Genomic DNA, 5,920 nt, shown 5'->3' with positions numbered 1-5,920 from the left:
GATATCAGTGACATTTGTGGGGATCTAGGGGAACTCCAGAGAGAGGGAATCCCAAGATTGGTCTTGAATTGTGTATCCCATAGGCACCTTGCAAGGCAATGATGTTTATGGTGATGGTGTTAGTGATAATGGGTGATGACCATGGTGGTCATGGTGATTACGGTAGTGAGAAGGAGGACGGTGAGCCTAATAGTGGCCATGATGACCATGGTGAGGATGGCGATGGAAGTGATGTTGGCCATGACCACGGTGGTGGTGATGATGAAGGTGATCATGGGCGTGATTGCGATGATTGTAGTGATGACGATCGTGATGGAGATGGGGGGTGGTGACGATGGTGCCACATTGGTACTGGTGAAGCCCCATGATGGCAGAGATCTTTGTCTTATTCACAGATGTATGCCCAGCTCTTAGAACAGAGCCTGACGCAGAGTGCACACGCCTTAAAAATCTTGAATGCATGAGTACATGATAATAATAATAATGACTAATATTTGTTGAGTGCCTCTTCTGGATCAGACTCTGTTTTGAGGGCTTTCTGTGCATAACGTCACTTTATCTTCACGAACACCGGCTGAGGAGGGTACTGTTACCACAGCTCAGAAGAGAATGGGTGGGCTTTGGAGCCCGAAGGCCTAAGTTTGCCTGTGGTCATGAACCTGAGCCAGTTACCTAACTTTTTGGTCTGAGTTCTTTCAACCATGTAAGTGGGGTAATAAGTGCACACCTCATGGGTGGTTGTGCTAATTCTCTAAGTCCATGCGTGTGTTAGAGCACTTAGAATGGGGGCTGGCTCTGAATAAGCACTTGTGCTGTGCCAGCTGTTGTCTTTGTCCCCTTTTTACAGATCAGGACACTGAGGTCCCAGGTCTCTTAGGGAAGATGTGGTGGAGCCGTGATTGGTAGCCAGGCCTGTCGACCTGGCCCTTGCTCCTAAGTCAGACTAGCCTGGACTCGAAACCATGTCCAGGCAGTGGGACTCTGGGAGCTTGTTTCCTTTCTCTGAACCTCAGTCTCATCAGTGGTACATGAGGATAGTAACAGCACCTGCCTCTGGGGAGGTGGTGGTGGGGAGGATTAGACGAGGTAGCCGAGGCAAGGACGGAGCTCGCGTGTCATGTGCTCAGTTAACAAGAATGATCTTGTTCCTTCCTGACTGCGCTTCTCTGCGTCTGACCCAGTGTGGCCTCTTAACACACTACATCCCATCCTCACCCCAGCCCTTTGAGAGAGGACCTTGATCCCCATTTCAGAAAGGACACCGAAGCTCAGAGAGGGCAAGGGTCTTGCCTAAGGCTACACAGCAGAGTGGGAACTCAAACTCAGAAAAATGCGATGCAAATTCCCCTGGTTTGACCTTGGCCTGGGGTTCCAGGTTAGGACTCCTATGATGGCCCCTCTTTGAGTGACCTTGGGTGGACTCCTTCCCCCTCTGGGTCTCCACTTGTAAACTGGGGGCCACCTTGAAACACTGAAAGAAGCTCCAATTCTGGTTTCTGTAGCCTCGGACAGGAGAGACCGTTCCCTCCTCCTCCTCTCCCCAATCTGGAGCCTGGCTCAGAGGTCCTGGAAGGTCATGGAGCTGGCGCCCCCGCAGTCCGGCAAAGGCCAGCAGGGTCCAGTTACGTGTTGGGGGCAGGGAGGGATAATGTCTGGGGGTCTTGATAGATGGACTGTCTGCCCCCGCCAACAAGCAAAGAAGCACGCAGAGAATTCTGTTCCCCGGGTCTCATTAAGCCCCAGACTTAAATAACTGCTGACTAGTAAACAGGGAGGGCTGAGGGGGCCCCTGCCTGCCTGCCCCTTGCCCTCCTGGGCAGTCAGGGGCTCAGAGGACAGCACACCGACCTGGGAGCAAAGGGTCTGCTTCCCTATTTGAAGTTGGGAGCAGGCACACCCCAACTCTGGGTCCCCCCTGAGGGCCCCACTAGGAGTTTAGGCTCCAGGCTCCCATCTGTGAGCCGGATTTGGGGAGGGTAGGGTGGCTGGCTGTTGGGCACTCTGGCCCCAGGTCCCTCCACCCTCTACAACCTTCTGCCAGCCCTGAAGAAGCGGGTGCTTAATTATCCAGTCACTCTATCCCTGCTTGGCCAGGCAGCTAAGCCCAAACATCTGGCCCTAGGGCCCAGGGCCAGGGTGGGTGACCAGCCCCCACCTACTGTTGGCCCTGACCTGGACACCTCCCATGGGACAGCTGAGCCCTATCCTGTGCCTGCCAGCTTGCAACAAGCCCAGAACAGTAGCTGCAGAAGCCTAGCGATCTTGACCTTTGCAGAAAAACACATTTGACAAAATTCAACAGCCATTCATGGTGAACACACAGACACACACGCACACACACACTCTTAGCAGAATAGGAGCAGAGGGGGCTACCTTAATCCCAGGAAGCGTGGAGACACAGATCTGTCCTTTCCCGTGGGCAATCTGACTGTCCATGTAGAAAACCCCGGAGCATTCAGCGCACAAATGGTTAGTGTTAATAAGAGATCAGTGAGGACGCAAGATCAGTATTCTAACATTGTGTCCCTTGCACCAGCAAGTGTGGCCCATGCCCTGGGAACATGGGCCTCACCAGCACCACCTCAGACTCTCCGGATCAGATCTGAATCCACGGTTTAGCAAGCCGGCAGGTCATTGTGGCTGGCGGCTGGAGGTCTGAGAAGCACTGCTCAAGCTATTTGCATTATCTGTGCCCCAGCACCCACCTGCAGGGACTCTGCCCGAAAGCTTGTTCACAGAGGTTTGCTGGGTTGGCCCCTTCTGGCCCCGGGGTTGGCCTGCTCCCTGCTGCAAGCAGCTTGCAGGTGGGGTGCCAGTGGGTTGGTTTAACACTCTGCTGATGCTCTTCATGATTTTTGATCCTGAGTTTTCTAAGTGAAATTGATGGGGAAGGAGCGCGGGCTCATGCAAAGACACTTCCCTGATGGGTTCTGGTCACATGACCCCATCCCCAGCGAGTAGCTCCATGCCCCAGGCCCAGGGGAGGGCATGGCATCACTAGCAAATGGCAGAGAGGGAGAAGGGAAGGAAAAACTTTTTTTTTGAACCAAGAAGCCCCACATTTTCACTTTACACTGGACATCTACATGGTCCTGCTTGCAAGCTTGAGGTCCCAGCTTAGGGGGCAGGGCAGAGTGTCCTTGGCAACCACCAGCTGGGTACACTTTAGAGGTGTTGGGCTGGGGTGAAGATCTGGGTTTGAATTCAGACTCTTCCATCTTTAGACTTGCTGGTCATTAGAAAGTAGGTTTCTTCCCGTTGGGGCCTCAGTGGTCTTTTCTGTAAGACAGAGCGGGGAGTAGGTTCTGTGTTTAAGGCCCTGGTTTGTGATTGACTCAGAGCTATGAGGAGAGCAGCGTTTTCTCTTTTCTCTTTGATGGGAATTCAGAGGGCTGGAGAAGGAAAGGAACTGATTAAGGCATGAGAACCTTGGAAATGCTTCTTTTGTGGTATTTTAGCCTCATTGAGATGAAATTTGCATGCCATGAAATTTACCCTTTCCCCATGTACAATTCGGTGGTTTTTAATATATCCAGAGTTGTGCAGCACTCACCATAATCTAAGGAGTCCACCACCACGCCCCCCGAAGAAGAAAAGCTGTGCCCCTTACCCGTCATTCCCTGTCTCCCCCCGACAGACCTACCCCCGCATCTGCCTGTTCTGGGCATTTTCAGAATGGAGTCCTGCAGTGGCATATCTTGCACTGCTGACCTCTCTCTTCTCACGGCGTTGGTGACGTCCACCCGTGGTGTGGCATGGGTTGGGGCTTCGTTCTTTCCCATGGCGGGGTACTAGTCCAGAGTCTGGATGGACCACCTTGTGTTTGCTTAGCTGTGGACAGACACTTGGGTTGTCTCCATGGTTTGGCTTTTGAGTAACGTACTAGAATATCTGTGTGGATGCATGCTTTCCGTTGCTTGTGGGCACGAACCTCAGAGTGGAATTGCCGGGCCACGTGGTGGTTCTGTGTCTGATGAGCTGACAAAGGCCGGCCTGTCTCCCACGATGGCTGCACCATTTTTTACACTCTCTCCGCACTGCACTGGGATTCTAGCCTCTCCACGTCCTCACTAACACATGGCAGTGGGTCTGGAAGCCTCTTGAGCCCACCTCTTCTATCCCGACGGTTTACCTGCCCCAACGCACGTGTCCTCCCAGGGAGGGACGGCCGCCTCACAACCCTCCATGCACGCTCGCATTGCACATTCAGACGTACACAATACCATCACGCAGCCCGCCACATGCACCCCAGCCTTCTGTGTGGGACCCCTTTGGCCACTGATGGCAGCCGAACACCCTGAAGTTGAAGACCATGGTCCCTGGGCAGGACTCAGTCTGGGTTTGGCTCCGGGCTCTGCTCCTGCTCCTGACCCAGGTGGGAGCTCAGGTGTTACCTTGGCCACCCATGCACCCCGACCCATGAACTGAAGAGGGTCCTAGCAGGTGAGCCTACGTTTCTGCCGGGGGTGGGGGGGGCAGCTGGAGGAGCGAGGAGCATGCTGCTTTGTCAGTGTTAAGTATTATGATTAGGATTAAGCCTTACTTAATTAAGTAACTAATACTTAATTAGCACTGCCCCGGGTCCCTTCGGGCCTTCTGGGAATTTTTGTCCTCCCACCCTGCCCTGGGGCCCCCCACTGGGTCATTATCACCTCCCAGTTAATCCTCAGCTGCTGCCACCAATTTACACCCTCTGCAGCCTCCCCTGCCCCTGCCTGCCCCTGCCCATCTGCACTCCCCCCTTCCCAGCTCCACCCTGCCCCAGCCGCCTCCAGCTTTTTTGGGACACATTCTTGGCCTGATGGTACGTGCTACTTCACATTCATGGATAAGATGGCAGAAGGTCCTTATCCTGCTCCCCCCTCCCCCCCACTATGTACCTCCCTGTCTTGTTCTTTCCAGCATCCCCTACTCCAGGAAGCCCACCTGGATTGCCCAGGACAGGGGCCAGTGTCCCTAGTCCTCTCTATTGAAACTAGATTCAAGGGTCTTTGGGGTCACTCCGCAGGCGCTGTTAACACCCCCCTCCCAAGTCCAGGCAACACCTAGGAGGCCACAGCAGGGGCCCTGGGGGGGGTGGTATGGGCCTGGGAGAGAGTGACACTTGATCCAGCTCTGAGTTGTAACCTTGCTCTGGGCGGGAGGCCAAAGAAGGCGAGGAGAGGAAGACAGAGTGTTTGCAAACAGGGCAGTGGCCAAGAAGGGGCCGGGGTGAAGGTGGGGGGAAGGTGTGAAGAAGAGAGGGGCCCAGCTGGTGACTGGCAGCCGTGTCTGGGTGACTTTTCTCCTCCGGCTACACACACGCTTGCTCAAGGTCTTGTGGACACACAAACCCAGGTCTGATGTCCATACATGCAGGGCCAAGCACACGCAGACTTCCGTGCTGTCCCCTCACACACAGGCTCAAACGCTCGGACCCATCAAACACACAGTCACATCACCCACACAGGCCAGGACAGTCACACCCCACCTTGTCCCCCCACACACACCATGACTTGTGCACAGTCCTGGGCCCAGAGGCTTATGGACACACACCTCTGCAGAAATCCCCACCGCAGTCCAGCCGCAGTGCCCGTCTGTGGCGGCTCTGATGCTCAAGGCCTCTGCTCACACGTGGGCCCGCGCAGAGACGGGCTTTCCCCGTCCTGACATGCATCCACGCCAGCCTCTGGCATGAGGCACGGCCACACCGTGCGGCCATGTTTGGCTTCTGCGGGTCTCTCCCTGACAACATGCTGTCGGGTCTTCCCCACAGGGACAGACCAGCAGCATCGTGGAGACCAAAGTGCCGGGTAAAGCTAGGTTTGAGAAGAGGGCGACGGCCAGCCCAGACTGTGGGCGGAAGATGCAGGGCTGGGGGAGTGGGGGAGACCCGGCCCAGGAGGAGAGATGGGACTGGAAGACAGGGACACAGAGGCGG

Source organism: Mustela nivalis (assembly GCF_964662115.1).
Source record: "Mustela nivalis genome assembly, chromosome: 18".
NCBI lineage: Eukaryota > Metazoa > Chordata > Mammalia > Carnivora > Mustelidae > Mustela > Mustela nivalis.
Note: the sequence above shows the minus strand (reverse complement) of the source record.